We start from the raw sequence: 18,324 nt of genomic DNA on the forward strand, positions 1-18,324 counted from the left end.
AAGAAAAAAAATCTTAAAGGTGGCTAAGAGGAGGGTAAGGTTACATACAAAGAGAAATGCCTCAGGCTAAAAGCCAACCTCTCAGCTAAACCTTTACAAGCCAGAATAGATTGGAGGCCTATTCAGCATTGTTAAAGAAAATAAATTGTAACCAAGAATTTTGTATCCTGCCAAAATAAGCTTCATGAGTGAAAGAAATAAAAACTTTCTCAGACAAGCAAACACTGAGAGAGATTCATTAAAACCTGACCAGCCTTACAAGAGGTTCTTAAGGGAGTCTTAAACATGAAATCAAAAGAATGGGATCTGCTATCACAAAAACCCACTAAGCCACATAGCCCACAGACACTATAAAGCAACTGCATAATTAAGTATACATAACAACCAGCATACAACACAATGACAGGATCGAAATCTCACATATCTATACTAACCCTGAAATTAAGTGGACAAAATACCCCACTTAAAATATATAAAGTGGCAATCTAGATCAAAAGATAAAAACCAACATCTACTGTCTTCAAGAGACCTATCTCACATGTAATAACACTCACAGGCTCAAAGTAAAAGGGTGGAAAAACATGAACCGTGAAAACAGAAACAAAAAAAGAGGAGGAGTCACCATTCTCATATTAGATAAAACAGACCTTAAACCAAGAATTATTAAGAAGGACAAAGAAAGGCATTACATAATGATAAAGGGTGTAATTCAGCAAGAATACTTAACTATCATAAATATATATGCACTCAACATTGGAGCACCTAGATTCATAAAGCAAGTTCTCCCTGACCCATGAAAAGATTTAGATAACCACACAATAATAGCAAAAGATTTCAACATCTCACTGACAACGTTAGGCAGATTATCAAGGCTGAAAACTAACAAAGAAATTCTGGACTTAACACTAGGGGGAAAAAAAGCTAGCAGAAGTAAATAAATAACTAAAACTAGAGAAGAACTGAACAAAATTGAGGTGCAAAAATCCCCACAAAGATCAATGAAAGCTTTTTTCAAAAGAATCAACAAGACTGATAGACTGCTAGCTAGATTGCCAAAGAAAAAAACAGAAGATCCAATTAAGTTCAATCTGAAATGGCAAAGGTGACATTACAAGCCATCCCATGGAAATAGAAAAGGTTTTCAGAAACAATTATGAACAAATGTATACACTCAAATTAGAAACTTAAATTGGAAAAGCTAAATGGATAAATACCTGTAAACACACAACTTCCCAAGATTGAGCCAGGAAGAATATCAACCCACTGAATAGAGAAATAACAAGTTCCAAAACTGAATGAATAATTTTAAAAAGCCACCAACTAAAAACAGCCCTGAACCAGATGGATTCACAACCAAATTCCATCAGATGTACAAGGAAGAACTCATACCAATCCTACTGAAACTATTCCAAAAATCAAGTTGAAGGGATAATTTCCTAACTCATTCTGTGAATCCAGCATCAGCCTGACACCAAACTCTATCAGAGACATAATGAGAAAATTAAACATCTGGCCAATATTCCTAATAAACCTAGACACAATAATCTTCAACAAACTGAATCCAGCAGCACATCAAAAAGGTAATACACCACAATCAAGAAGGCTTTATTGCTAGAATGCAAAGTTGGTTCAACATACGCAAATCAATATAGATGATTTAGCACATAAACAGATTTAAAAGCAAAAATCATATGATCATCTCAATAGACACAGAAAAAGCTTTCAGTAAAATCCAACATAGCATCATGATAAAAACCCTCAACAGACAAGGTATCAAAGGAACATACCTCAAAATAATAAGAGTCATCTATGACAAACCCACAGCAATATCACAGTAAATGGGCAAAAGCTGGAACCATTTCCCCCTGAGAACTGAAACAAGACAAGAATGCCCTCTTTTACCATTCTTATTCAATATAATACTGGAAGTTCTAGCCAGAGCAAGAGAATCAGACAAGAGAAAGGATTAAAAGCCATTCAAATAGAAAAAGAAGTCAAACTATATCTCTTCATTAATGATATGATTCTATACCTGGAAAACCTTAAAGGCTCTGCAAAAGATTCCAAGAACTGAAAAAGAATTTTATTACAGTTTCAGGATACAAAATTAATGTACAAAATCAGTAGTATTTCTATACACCAATAATATACCAATAATGTTCAAGATGAGAGTCAAATCAAGAATGCAATCCCATTTGCAATAGCCATAAAATATTGAAATGCTTAAAAATAGTCAACCAAAGAAGTGAAATATTTCACAGGGACTACAAAACACTGCTGAAAGAAATCAGATACAACACCAATAAATGGAAAAACATTCCATGCTCATGGACTGGAAGAATTAGTATCATTAAAATGACCATACTGCTCAAAGCAATTTATAGTTTCAGTGCTATTCCTATTGAACTACCAATGTCATATATCATAGAATTAGAAAAAAAACTATTATAAAATTCATATCAGACCATAAAGGAGACTGAATAACCAAAACAATTCTAAGCAAAAATTGCAAGCTGAGGGCACCACACTACCCAAACTATACTAAAACGCTACCATAGCCAAAACAGCGTAGTATTGGTACACAAATTGACATATAGACCAATGTAACAGAATTGGAAACCCAGCAATAAAGCTGTACACCTACAACCATCTTATCTTTGATAAAGCCAATAGAAACAAGCAATAGGGAAAGACTCTCTGTTTAATAAATGATGCCAAAATAACTAGCTAGCCATATGCAGAAAAATGAAATTGGACCCCTACCTTTCACTATATACATAAACTAACTCAACATGCATTAAAGATTTAAATATAACACCTCAAACTGTGAAAATCCTAGAAGAAAACCTAGGAAATACCCTTCTCAACATTATTCTTGAGGAAGAATGTTTGATTAAGTCCCCAAAAGCAATTTCAACAAAAATGAAATTTGAAAAGTAGGACCAAATTAAACTAAAGTGCTTGTGTACAACCAAAGAAACTATCAACACAGTGAACAGACAACCCACAGAATGTGAGAAAATATTTGCAAACTATGCATTTGACAAAGATTTAATATCCAGAACCTATGAGGAACATAAACAATTCAACAAACAAAAAAGCAAGTAACACCTTTAAAAAATGGTCAAAGGACATGAAAAGACATCCATCAAAAGAAGATATACAAGCAGCCAATAAACATATGAAAAAATGCTCATTATCACTAATCATCAGAGAAATGCAAATCAAAATCACAATGAGATATCTCACGCCACTCAGAATGACTATTTTTAAAAAATCAAATACTAACAGATGCTGGCAGAGAAAAAGGAATTCTTATACACTGTTCGTGGAAATGTAAATTAGTTCAGCCACTTTTGAAAACCGTTTGGAGATTTCCCAAAGAACTTAAAACAGAGGTGCCATTCGACCCAGTAATCCCAATACTGGGTTCATATCTAAAAGAAAATAAATATTAATAATTCTACCCAAAAGACATATGCACTTGTATGTTCATCACAGCTATTCATAATAGCAAAGACAAGGAATCAACCCAGGTGCCCATCAATGGTGGATTAAATAAAGAAAATGTGGTACATATGCACTATAGAATACTACACAGACATAAAAGGAACAAAATTATGTCCTTTGCAGCAACATGGATCCAGCTAGAGACCATAATCATAAGTAATTAACACAGGAACAGAAAACTGAATACGGCATGTTCCCAGAAGTGGGAGCTAAACATTGGGTATGCATGGACATAAAGATGAGAACAATAGACAATGTGGACTAACTGGGGAGTAAGGACTGAAAGATTATCTATTGGGTACTATGCTCACTACCTAAGTTATAGGATGCATGCTCCAAACCTCAGCTACACAATGCACCCATGTAACAAACCTGCATATGTACCCCCTGTATCTAAAATAAAAGTCAATATTTTTATTATTTTATTTTATTTTCATTTTTATTTATTTATTTATTTATTTTGAGATAGAGTCTCACTCTGTCACCCAGGCTAGAGTGCAGTGGCATGATCTTGGCTGCTTGCAACCTCTGCTTCCTGGGCTCAAGCGACTCTCCTACCTCAACCTGCCCTGCAGCTGGGATTACAGGCACAAGCCACCATGCCCAGCTAATTTTTTTGTATTTTTAGTAGAGATGGGGTTTCACCATGTTGGCCAGGCTGGTCTCAAACTCCTGACCTCAAGTGATACACCTGCCTCAGCCTTCCAAAGTGCTGGGATCACAGGCATGAGCCACCACACCTGGCTAATATTTTTAAATTATAAAAATAATATGCTTAATTTATAAAAAGAGTAAAAGCAGAGAAAACCCAACAGGCTTCATAATGTTAGTATAAATTGATATCAAATCTGGATAAGGAAATTATGAGAAAGATTGGAAAATATCTCCCATTAATATAGATGTGAAATTAATAAATAAAATTTTAGCAAATTTAGTTTGGCAATATATACAACTATAAATACCTCATGATTAAGTGGTATTTATTCCACAGTTGGTTTAATATTAGAAAGTCAATGTAGTTCATCACATTAAAAAGATAAAGACAAAATACCATGGTACTCAGAGACACAAAATAAAGCATTTGATAAAATTAAGGAACTAGAAATGAAATTTAGAAAACTAGAAATAAATTGAAGCCTTCTTAATATGTTAGAAAATATTTATAAGAAATGATCTTAGCAAATTGCAGAACAGGAAATCCAAAACCTCATTCTCAGACAGAGACATTGATTTAACTACCATGTCTGGTCCACAAAGTCTTAATGAGACCTCTAGAAATCAGTCAAGAGTTGTAGTATCCCAGACAATTTCAAAGACACAAACATCCATAATGAAATGGTCAAATCTCAGAAAAAAACTAAGAAGGCATATGAAGAAATGGGGCAATATGAGCTAAACAAAGGATTAAGATAAATCTTCTGAAACTGACCCTAACGTAAAGGAGGTATATAAATTACTTGAAAAAGAATTCAAAATTTGATGAGTTGAGGAAACAAAAAAGTAGTCAACAAAATGAAAACACCAACAAAGAGGTATTATAGAAGGTATTAAAAAGCAAAGAATTCTAGACATGGGGAATACAATAACTGAACTGAAAAATTCACCAGAGTGGTTTAACAGCAGACTTGATCATGGAGAAGAAAGAATCAGTGAACTTGAAAACAAGTCATTCGAAATTATCAAGTCAGGGAAGAAAAAAGCAAAAGGAATGAGGGAAGCAAAGAAGGCCTAAAGGACTTACGGGATACCACCAAGCATACCAAGTCATGAATTATAGAAATACCAGAAGGAGAAGAGAGAGAGAGAGAATGGAACAGAGAGTTTATTTGAAGAACTAATGGCCAAAATCCTCACAAATATGAGGAAGGAAATGAGAATTCAATTTTAAGGAGTTCAAATGCTCCAATAAGGATGAACTAAAACAGGTCCACACTGAAACACATTAAAACAAACTGTCAAAATTAAAGATAGAGAGGATTTTGAAACAGCAAGAGAAAAGCAACAAACTACATACAAGGGCGCTTTCCTAAGATTATCAGATGATTTCTCAGCAGAAATATTTTATGCCATAAGGACATGGGAGCATATATTTAAAATACTGAAAGAAAATACTTGCCAACCAATAGCAGTATATCCGTCAAAGCTGTCCTTCAAAAATGAAGGCAAAATAATTTCTCAGAAAAAAAATTTAAAAAGCTGAGGACTTCATCACTACTAAACCTGCCTTACAAGAAATGCGAAAGAAAAAAAAAGCCATTCAAGTGGAAATAAAAGGACATTAGACTGCAATACAAAAACATAAAAGTATAGGCCTGGCACGGTGGCTCAAGTCTGTAATCCCAGCACTTTGGGAGGCCGAGGCGGGCGGATCACGAGGTCTGGAGATCGAGACCATCCTGGCTAACACGGTGAAACCCCGTCTCTACTAAAAATACAAAAAAATTATCCAGGCTTGGTGGCAGGCACCTGTAGTCCCAGCTACTCAGGAGGCTGAGGCAGGAGAATGGCGTGAACCCGGGAGGCGGAGCTTGCAGTGAGCCGAGATTGCACCACTGCACTCCAGCCTGGGCGACAGAGAGAGACTCCCATCTCAAAAACACAAAAACAAACAAAAAAATAAAAGTATAAAGCTCTCTAGAAAGGGAAATATATAGACAAATATAGGCATATGTAATACTCTAAGGGTGGCATATACATCACAATATTCTAGTATAAAATTTAAAAGACAAAAGCATAAAAATCACTATATAAAACTAGTTAATGGATACAAAATAGAAAAAGATAGAATTTGTAACGTCAATATAAAATGGACAGGAAGATATAAATGGAGTAGAGTTTTTGTATGCAATCTGGGTTTAGTTGCTATCAATTTAAAATAGATTTTTGTAACTATAAGATCTTCTATGTAAGCCTCATGGTAACTCCAAAGAAAATACCTATAGAAGACACACAAAAGAAGCTGAGAAAATAAATCAAAGCAAATCACTACAAAAAAATCAACAAAATACAAAGGAAGGCAGCAAAAGAAGAAAAGAAGAACAAAATAACTACAAGACGTACACAAATCAACAAAATGGCAACAGTAAGTCTTTCCTTATCAGTAATTAGTATGAAGTATAAATGGATTATACTACCCAATCAGAAGACATAGAGTGGGTAAGTGAAAAAAGAACAACAACAACAACTAAGATCCAACTAGAAATTATCTAGAAGAAGCACATTTTATATAAGGACACTCAGAGGCTATAGGCTAAAAGTGAAAGGACAGAATAAGATATTCCATGCAAATGGGAAACAAAATAGAGGTGGCCATGCTTATATCAGACAAAAATGAATGTAAGTCAAAAATAATTCCAAGAGACAAAGAGCAACATTATATAATGCCAAAAAGATCAATTTATCAAGAAGATATCACTATTGCAAATATATATGCACCTAACATCAGAGCATCGAAATATATGAAGCAAACATGGACAGAATTTGAGAAAGGAATAGACAGTGAAACAATAACAGTAAGAGATCTCAATACCACATTTTTAGTAATGAATAGAAAAACTATGAAGATCAGTGAGGAAACAGAAGACATGAAAAACACCATAGACCAATTGCAACTAACAGACATATACAGAATACTCCACTTAACAACATCAAAATGGCACATTCCTCTCAAGTACACATTCAGCATTCTCCAGGATATGTCATATGGGAGGCCACAAAAATGTCTTAACAAATTTAAGAAGATCAAAATTATACCAAGAGTCTTTATAGACCACAAAGGAGTCAGTAGCAAAAGAATCAAAAGAAAAAGGAAAACGGTAAAATTCACAAATATATAGAAATTGAACAAGATATTCTTAAACAAGAACAATGGGTAAAATAATAAATCACAAGGAAACTTAGAAAATATCCTGAGGCAAATGAAAATTAAAACACAACATACCAAAACCAATGCAGTAAAAAAACTTTTAAGAGGGGAATTTATAGAGGTAAACACCACTTTAAAAAAGAAAGATCTCAAAAAAAAAAACACTTTTAAATTTCAAGAAACTAGAAAAAGAAAAAACCCAAAAGTCAGCAACACAAAGAAGATAAAGATTAGGGTAGAATAATAAGGAATAGAAAAACAACAGAAAAATTAAGTGTTTTTTTAAAAAGATCAACAAATTTGACAAGCCCATAGGCAGATGAAACAGAGAAAAAAGAGAGAATGTTTACACAACAAACACCAGAAATGAAAAAGGAGACATAATAACTGATGCTGCAGATATAAATAGGATTATAAGAGACAAACTGTGAATAACTATACAGCAATGGACTGGATAATCTAGAAAAATGGATGACTTTCTAGAAACATACAACCTAACAAGACAGTTGAAAAACACCAAAGTACCCAACAAAAATAAAATGGAAAAACCAATTGTGTTATATATATTATTACAATAGACTACTATTGAGAATGAATGAGTTACAACTACTACGACATGCTTATCTACAACAAATATGATAATGAGCAAGAGCAGCCAGACACAAAAGAATGAATTTTGTATGGTAAGTACAAAACAAGGGAAATTCATATGTGCCGTTAAAAGCTGGGCCAGTGTTTATTTTGTGGAGGGTCGTGGGACTGAGAGGCACATGATGTGTAGATTCTGATGATATTCTGGATTCTGATGATATTCTGACAGTTATTATAAATATGACTTTTCAGTTTGGAAACTGCTTATGATATACATGTACAATTAAACAAGTTTCAGAAATTTTAATTAAAGTCAAAATAATTAATTAATACTATCTAATTAAATTAAATACTATCTAATTAAATACTATTTAATTAAAAAGATTAAATCCTGAAATTTAATCCTAAACATACTTTACTTGTAGCCACTCCCATTTCAGCTGATGGCAACTTCATCCTTCCATTCATCATGGCAAAAATCATGGAGTCATTACTGAGTCTTTTTCTCACTTGCACTTGACTCCATCTGCTCAGGAAATAGTGTTGGCTGTACTTTCAAAATATATTTATATTTTCACCTCTTTCCTCCCCCAGTGTTTATAACCTGGTCCAATTCACCACAATTCCTTGCCTAAATGACTATAATGGTTTGGTATCCCTGTTTTTACTCATGTTCCTTCTCATTTATTCTCAGCACCGTGGATATATGATCGCACTAAAATATGAGTTGGAGTCAGTTAACACCTGGCATTGAATCTCCTTTTCACATCTTGCAGAGGTTGACAAAGATTGGCACAATCTCTTCCTTGCTAACTTTTTGTCATATCTCCTACTTCCCTCTACATTGTTTTACAGCCACATTAGCCCCTTTGCTTTTCCTTAAATATGCTAGACATAAGTGTCCAGCCCTTCATGAAACTGCTTCCCCAATCATTGATGTTGCTTCTTCTATCCATTAAGTGTCAGTTAGACGGACTAGCCCATCTTCACACATGCTTCTTTAATGCTCATTGACCTTATGTCCTAAAACTGTGAAATGGATCAATGTATTAAATTATTTTTGAAATGTCTGCCCAAAGAGAACACTGATATTAAGGTAAAAATGTAATCCCAATTGTATTTTCCATCATGAATTTGACTCAATTTACAAAATGAGATTGTATAATATGTACCAAATGACAGTGTTGTCCAAATAATAGGCTTTCAGAATTATTATCAGGAACTAATACCAAAACCAAATTCTTCCAACTTTCCATATGTAAGTCACTGTAAAAAGGTTTAAAATATAATTAGATAATAAATGGGATATATTATCAATACATTCTCTGAAACATGGATAGATATTAAGCCAAAATCTCCAATATTTAATCCTATCCTACTTCTGCCCCTTTAAAATGGAAGGGAGAGGGAGATAAACACAAATATCATTATATCTAAGCTTTGGCCCCAAACCCAGGCTAAGAAGCATTAGTAATTTTCCTCTACAGTGACAGACTCTAATTACATATATTCTGTGTGTTAATCACAGTACTATGATTACTACCTCTAGAGGCTCAGATGAACCATGCAGAACAGAACCTGCAGAAATACTATTTGTCAAGGTTAAGTAGATGTAAACTACCTGCCCCAGGATGGTTCTCCTTTTGTCTTTCTAAAGTCTAGAGAGAGCACATGTTGTGTGATGAAAGGGGGTCCAGATTTATTTTTACCCATCAGCTCAGAAACTGAAGAAATGGAAAACACTAGAAGAAAGATAAAGGAACAATGAGCAACAGTGAGTATGTACATGTGACATGTTATCCTACTAGACTAGCACCAATGCAGGGTATTTGCAATCTATCTCTGAATCTGAATCACTAATAAGATATAACACTCTGATTATCTTTTAATTTAAAGGATATAATCCTTAATTTAATATCTTTATGCAAGGAAGCATAAGATGAGGTCAGGGAGAATAAAGGAAAGTAAAGGCAGTGCACCAACAGCTTGACGAACACAATCATGGATTAACCTTATTCTTTCTCTACACTGCCTAATCAGACCCAATGTTAGGGCTAGGTCTTCCTTGCTCCCTGGGTGAAATTTGGGTATGATTTTTCTGGTGACTCTCAGATAAGAATGCAGTGGCCCCTTCAATCAGCCTTTTGTCTGTGGATATTTTTCAGGCATAAGTCTGACACCTGTCTACTTTGCCCCCTGAAACATAGCAAATATGTTTACTTTTCTTCAAACAGTTTCCTTGGAATCCTTCTCAGAACTTTGAGGTGATAGAAACATGGGTCTCACAGCACACTGGCAAATTTTACCAAAGAAATCTCCCTTCTGATAACTTCAGTTTCAAGATTTTGATCCCTGCAGAGGGCATGAGATTATGGGTTGCAAAACTCTTTTTTGACCATTGTCTTTGCACATATTGCATCAGTCATATTTGGGGATGTGAGAGTACCTGCAGCTCTTCTTGCCTGGGGGGACTAAGCCAATCCTATATTCCATTTTAACATCCTATTCGGAGACATAAGCAAATTCCACTAGTTGGGCTCATTATATGAGCCGGTAAGAATGACCTACAGGAACAGGATTGGGATGGATGTTAACCTTCATACATATTCACAATCTTGCCCAGCCTTGGTGGGGTGAGGGGGATGTGTTTCTTTTTAATGGGTGTGTAACCTTAGGTATATCTGGTACATCTCTGCACTTTAGTTTCTATATATATAAATCATGGCTTACAATATCTGTTTATTACAATGTCTGTGAATTTAATGGAGTAACAAGCATTAACAATTTTCCTATACAGTAAGAGACTCTAATTACATATATTCTATGTGTTAAACATGGTACTCTGAGGCATAAAGAATGAAAAATAAGTCCTAAATTCATATCATAATTAACCCAGCAGAAATTTTCATCTAATGCAATTATGTCAGGAAAAAAATCAAATGTGAATATATGTGTGTGTATATATATACACGTATAGATATGTGTATATATGTGTATGTATATGCGTATATATATGTGTATATATACGCATATACATATATATTCAGTTTCCAAATAAAGAATACTAGCATTTTATCATTTCCTTTAAAAATGACAGCCTTGCAGAGCTGCCTGTTCCTACTCCAGCTTTTTCTAATACCCTTTTCCAAATTTCTTAAGAAGAAAAGGAAGCACCCTATGTTTTAGGCCATGGTTCCTTGTTCAAGTTCCATGCTTTCTGTTAGTGAACAGGAATTAGAGGGAAGTTCTGGAAAACTAGCAGATGGCAAAGCAAAGCAGTATTTCCAACTCCCAGCTCCAATGTCTCCCAATTCTAAGATAACATTTTTTCCACATTTTTCTTAACCTCAATATCTTTGCTTAGGAATGTCAACAAAGTTTTCTCTCAAAATGTTCAGGCACTAGAAATGAAAACGTTCTTTTTAGCAAAATGACAATACATTGTCTAGATAAGCGGCTATAACTAAACATTAAAATGATAATATGACACACTCTTATCATTGAGTCTTCAGTAAGTTGTTTCAAGGACATTTCCCTTGTTTTTCTGGAGAGCAGTATTTTTAAACTAGAAGCTATTATATTCACTTGTTAAATGTCACACCGTTATAAAGCCTTTGAATATTTAAATATTCAACCAGAATCTGGTGCTATGTATGCCTCAAAATCAATGAAATGTTTAAAACTACCAAAAAAAGTATAATTTTTTTAACTAGAACTATGGTTAATGTTTTTGTTTTATATCTTTATTATTAGGATCTCAAGTTTAAAGGTTCTTAGATCCCTTTTGTGCTGGTAACAAGAACTGGGGAGATGGAAGGCCTGTCTCCTAAGCCTGATGTAAGAAAGTATGATTTTTAAAAAATAAGGAATTCTAACTGGAATATATGAAGTGTATGGCTGGGAAGACACCACCCTCTGACATTAATCCTCAATACTTGTCAGGGTTTTATGATGATTGAAAACGATGTCATTATTAAGCTTTGTATGTCTGTATACCAATGACAGATTGTTCTGTTTTTCTAATGGCTAGGAATAGAATTTAGGTTTCTGGGGAAATATAGACAATATGAAAGAAAGAGTTGAAACTAGTCTTTTATTTTTCATGTTTTTCCTCCCCCAATCCAACTAATTTCCCTATTAACTGAAATGAGGTGCATCTTCCATTGTTCATTCACTAATTCTTTCATTTATCCACTACTTATTTCTTGAGTTCACTGTTTCATGTAGGGTTCTAGACACCTGAGATATTTCATGCTGTTTTCACATCCACTGATGCTTCTTTGTTGGTTTGTGGTAGATTCATGACCTCATCTGAATGCTGTCACAATTTTTATCTTGTTTATCAAATTCAGGCAATTAGACTCTAGGCTTTCCACTCCTCTGTGCCATCTGCATCAGCTGTACTTACTTAGTACCCACATAAAAGAAGTTTAATCTCTAAGAGTATCATCAATTTCCAACTTTGATGGGCCATGCATGGTGACTCTGGAGCTTCTGTTCTGTCGTCTGGCAGCTCCCTCTGCAAGAGAAGATGCAAGGGGAGCAAGAGGGGAAAGATGGAGTCAAGCTTTTACCCCCTCCACTTTTCTAATTGCTTACCTCAACACTTTTAGCAATCTTCCAAAGAGAGGAATAGAACTGTGTGCTACAATAGGAGGAAAGAAGAGGAAGAATGAGATAGAGAATATTCTCCATGTCTCTGTACCAATTTTCAGTTCCCCCATACCAACAGCTCCAGTAAGCCCCAGGTGTTGAGCCCAGAAGTTCCATGTCATGAAGAGGGTGGAAATTCTGAAGCTTCTCTGCACCTGTTGTCAGAGTGGTTTTGAAACTCACAGAAACCATAAGCGGCACCTTCTACACATGATAGGACTATTCGGATTATTTGAAAACAGGCAAGAATTTTGGAACTCAAGGGGAGAGGAGTCAAAAAAGAATTACTCACCTTATGTTTGTCATTTTTCTAATTTCTTATAATGAATACTTTAGTCATTCTTAATAATAGACTGTACCTATTTCTTTTGGTAAAATAGGTTTGTCTGATAAATTGAGTTAGGAAATATTCTAATTGCCACTGGTTTTTCACAGCTTTCCTTTATATTCTCTCTCCCTGGAACTTCTCATCTATGCTTATGATTTTAACTACAACATTTACACAGCAGACTTTTCAAGATAGATTGCCAGGCTAGATGGCTCTTCATGATCTAGATTCATGATCAAACTTATGACCTTTTCCCTGAAAAGAAAAAAAAAACTTCCAATGTGTTCTATCTTGATTAATGTCACCACCATCCATCATTTTATGCAATTCAGAAAGCTAGAACTAGTTTTGACACCACTCTCTATCTCATCTTTCAATTATAATCTATCATTAGGTTCTGGTATATTATTTCTAACAAATCTCTTCCTTTTTTTCCATCCATCTATCAGTATCTTGGTCAAAGCTATTGTGATCTCTCTCCTCTCCTGGAACAATCTAAGAGCCTCCAAAAGTCTCATATATTAGCTTTATTCACCCTTAATTCCTTTCTCTACATACACTAAAGATGTCATCTCAGTCTCTAATTAGAAAGTTCAATGGTCTTAATTACTTATTATGATAAAGATAAAAAAAATCACCTATGATATCCCATGGGATCTGATGCTACAGCAATTATAGTCTGATCATATGTCATTCTCCTAACTCTCAAGCTCTGCCAGTTTTCCTAGGGGCTCTCCTTTTCCAAAATCTTCAGACTTTCAAATCCTGTAATTATTTTGAGTCAATGCAATACATAATTTTTAAAGAAAGACAATATTTGTAGCCTACTTGTGCATTTTCCCAATTTCATATAATTTTATCATAAATTGGATATGGGTTAAAACTATTCCCAAAATTCTGAGTTTAAGGAACTTGCTGTTAGTATCTTTATATAACAACAACAATAACAAAAGGCACATGCCCTCAGAGCACTGGCTGTGTGCCAGTCGCTTTTTGTGTTTATTGCTAGGGGCGGTGGCAGTGTTGACATGAGCAGTAGTTGTAATAGCAGCAGCGACCGCAGCACGTTTCCCACGGGGGGCAGGCACAATGCTAGTGCTCCTGTTTGTGCTTCCACTGCAGCCACAAAACACAACTGAGGGATTGAGGTTCCCTGCCCACTTTAGAGGCCGGCAAACAGGACCAGAGCCACAGCTGGGGAGGTGCAGGGCTCTGTACCGCTGAGGCCACAGCACTCCCCAGCCGAATGCTGATCGCCGCCCGACACTGGGAGCAAGCCGATCTCAGAAATGGCCACAGGGGTGGGTTTCTGTGTAGCTCAACGCCTGTCTAAGTCCAGGGAAACTCTGGGAGTGGGAGAGTAAGAGAAATGACTGGCAGCTAGCTCCTCATGCCACTCCTCCAGCCCCTTCCGGAGAGGTGTGGGCTTAGAGAAGCCAGGGCCTGGGGTACAGGACCAAAATGCCCTAGGGGCGCGGAGCTGAGCTTACTTGATACTTGATGGAGAGGCCCTAAGAAATATAAATGAGCTAGAAATATAAATGAGCAGTTAGCAGCCCTGAGGACCGACCTGCGTGGCTGGCATCCAGGAACCGCCCTCTCCATCTGCAAGAGGTTTTTTAAACTATATTCTCCGGTGGTTAGTCCGGCCAGCCTCAGGCAAGGAGATTCTATGAAAAAGGAATTCATATCAAACCTGTATTTCTACTCTAACAAGTTTTTAATTTGGCATTTTGGTAGTAGATGCACCTGCTGCATTTTCTGGTGAAAACCTCTGCTCAATGTGCAAATCCCACGTGTTGGCTGTTGTTCTCACTGTTAAGCACATGCCTGGGCCGCGGGAGGCACTGCACTTCCTGGCTGGCGGCCTCAGTACCCGCTGGGTGAGGAAAATTCGCCCCGACGGCTGCGGTGGAGCCGGCCCGGCCCCAAGGCCCCACCGTTGTTCTAGGAAGGGCGCAGTCCCGGGGCGGCCCCTGATGCCCTGGCTCAGAAACGCAACCTGAGCCAGAAGTAAGTGATGAGGGGGTTGTTTTGCGGTATAACTACCAAAGAGGACTGATAGGCTTTATTTTCGATTCTGAAATCTCGCTTAATTCAGGTGGGAGTAACAGACCCAATCCCTCACCCCTCCCAGAGTACCGTGTTTTTCTCTGCCATGGCATCTGCTGATTTAGTTGTCATGTGTACAACTCTGAGCTCAGTAAACTGTCAGCTCCCTGGAGGTAAGGGACGTTGCCTCTTCGCAGCATGGGGGTCAGCCAGCCAGAGACTGTGTCCTGGGATTACGACTCAGAGTCTGGATGAAGATTGCTCGGGCTGTAATCCCAACTGTGCCATTTACTATGTTATCTTGGCCGAGTATTTCAACTTCTTGCCTCAGTTTTCTCTCCTGCAAAGTGGAGATGACAGTATAAACTCCTTCAGGGTTATGGTGAGGGTTTCACAAAATGACACCTACAAAACGCAGCAGACTTTGACACGTAGTATGTACTTAATAAATGTTCTATAAATATATGCAATACAGTGCCCAGCACATTCTTTCTGACAGAGAATGTCAGAAAGTTTTTGATGAATTAAACAATCAATCAATTAATCATACTAAGAAAAAACTAGGAAGTAAGAAGAGGAAGAAAAGTTAATGAGTCATAAAGTATCCACATACTTGATGGAGAAATATAAATGAGCTAGGTTTCTCTAATGCCAACAAAAAGCAGGCATTTGAGAAAATTCTTTCTCTCTTCTAAATTGTATTCATAATTTTGTGTGCATTTACTCAAAATGGCTTCAAATTATGTAAGTATCAGGTGTCTCAGAACCTGGATATACCATGCCTGGCACCTTTTGTTAAAGAACTGACATTTTTGGACTTTATTCAGTGCCTCTCTATTTTATAAGCACAAAACGGGTAGCTTCCCCTTTCCCCATTCTTTGGAATGGCATTGAGTCTCATTTACTATTGGGTGAACATGGCAAAGAAAAGAAATATGTGATGAGCTACAAGCATGTCCTGAAGAGAACGAAGTATGCTCCTGTGCAAGTCAAGCCAGAATGCTGTGCAGGTGTCAGGCATTGTCAAGGAGCTGGAGCTGAAGGGACATGGGTGCCTTGCAGTCTGTGGGGGTTTGTTTATGTGACTGGAAACTCTGTTAAACAAAATCTTAATCAGATTGGACTTCCATTCACTGTTACATTGGAAAGTCACATCTCACATCACTTCCCCATTCAACACATAGTGACAATTACTGAAATTTAAAACAAGCAAATGTGACCAAAGATTGCTGGACAAAACAGATCTGTATACTCATACTGCCACCTTCATTCCAAAGCCACAGCGATTATCAATAAAATGTAAGAAGAGAAAATTGCCCATTTTTAATCTAAAATTCAAATGTAACTGTGTGTGCTATATTTTACCTGTTAAATGTAGTAACTCATCAAGCATTTCTTATTTAATAAGAAAGTATCGATGGGCAGTAGTGAGAGGGGGACATTCAAGGACAGTAATAAAAAATACAACTTAGAGGACATTAAACCAGACGAAGACATATAAATAAACGAGACAATATGGGGAAGAAAAACACAAAGTAGTGGTGGTTGCTGTAGTTATTTTTGTTTTTGTTTTTGTTTTGTTTTTTTCAGTTTTTGTACTACAAACTTGAGGGGAGCACAATTAGTGTAGAACAAATTGGACACAAGTTTCATTGGGAGTAAACTGGCATTTTCCACATAACATGCTAAGAATAGTCCAATAAGGAAATAAGCCATGCACAGGAAATAAACTATAATTAGAAGGAAGTCACCGCCCATGGACTAGAGACTAGCACATTGATGGCAGATATAGGCGGGAATTTTAAGTTGTCTGTGCCACAAACAAAGAATAAAGGAAAAAATGAGTCATGGATGAAAGGGTTAACTCAAGATTGCTATTCAAGGTATTCTGTGACTGATGATCTATTTTTTCTTCCACTAACTCTGGTCATCTACGTTGGTGAAAATTCTAGTGTGTGTGTATGCTTTGTCTTCTATCAGCTTTACTGACTAGAAACAATGTGAACTGAAACAGCCAAGAGCTCATTCTCCCGAAGCCTGTGCCTATTGGTCTGGGGTTACAACACCTCAGGCCACCAGTGCCTTCCATGCCCTTGCAGCCCTTTAGTTGCCCAAAGCAGAGAATAAAGAGAGAGTTACCATCTCCATTCTACCCCTAAGTACATAAAAAATAATGAGTATAACATAACATAACATGACATAATAATCCTTTTAAACTCCAATGCCTGTATATACTAATTTCATCATATACAACTCATAGACAGTGAATGGTAATCCAACCCCACGCAGCTTGTTTAAAATTCTCACTCATGCTATAACTGCATGTTCAAGGTTTAAAGAAAATATTTACCAGGGTTACCCACAGTTACCTCCCTGTCAAAAAAATGTGCTTACCACTGTCCCTCAATAGTTTTATTTCCAAGCAACAAATTAACAGTCTTAGAATATCTACATGTTCCAGATTTACCTTGAAGGTATAGTTGATCTATTTCCTATTTTTTCCCCATTGTATAGAGCACCCTTGACGTAAGTAATTTCATTTTAGAAAAAAGACTCCATCTTACATCTCAAAAGGCATCATACCAACAAGGACCAGAGGTTTGCCTAATCCATAGAGACTGTACCCAACCACAGAAAAACATAACTGGACATCAGCCCTCACCAGAGGACTCTGTGGCCATAAAAAGAGCAGGATTTCACCAGCTCATGATGGCTGATTTGATAGACTCCCATCTGGCTGTCACTTCTGATCAGCATCTGTTGGTCAAAGGTTCTGCCCAAATCAAAAACTCTTCTTGGAAGCCATTGACTCCCACTCAGATCAAGCCATGACACTATCCTTGTCCACATTACTCTTCTTGGACTAGTTCATTAATCCCTTTTCCTATTTTATTCTCTCTTGACTTTAAATGTTACTTTGATGTGGAATGCTTAATCTATAATATTTATACATTGATTAAGTATACTACTACATAGGGTTTGCAACTTTGACTGTCTTATGGAGTGACTTGAGACTATGTGTCCACAGCTCTGACTACTGAGTGAAATGGTGGTACTAAGGAAAATTGCTTCCTTGGGAACTCCATGTAGCTCATGGCTTTTATGATTGAGATAGCATCACTGAAAGTCTGACCTTGTGGAAAGACACAAATGTGCATGAACCTGGTTATGTCTGATGTTGTGCCACTCACAACACTCATGAAATGAGCTTAGTTTCTGTATGACACATTTTGAAAATTGAAGCTGTCCGACTGCATTCCCTTCACTCCTATCTCATTCTCATCACCTCATCCTGGATTATTAACATAAACTCTGTCACTGGTTG

General features: G+C 36.5%; 1 long non-coding RNA gene across 2 annotated transcripts in view; it reads left to right on the forward strand.

The window, feature by feature from the left end:
• The window catches only part of LOC129534716 (uncharacterized), a 228,557-nt gene that overhangs the window by 209,532 nt on the left and 701 nt on the right, over positions 1-18,324 (forward strand). The window lies entirely within an intron of this gene.

The sequence above is a fragment of the Gorilla gorilla genome, chromosome 6 (assembly GCF_029281585.2).
Source record: "Gorilla gorilla gorilla isolate KB3781 chromosome 6, NHGRI_mGorGor1-v2.1_pri, whole genome shotgun sequence".
NCBI classification, from domain to species: Eukaryota; Metazoa; Chordata; class Mammalia; order Primates; family Hominidae; genus Gorilla; species Gorilla gorilla.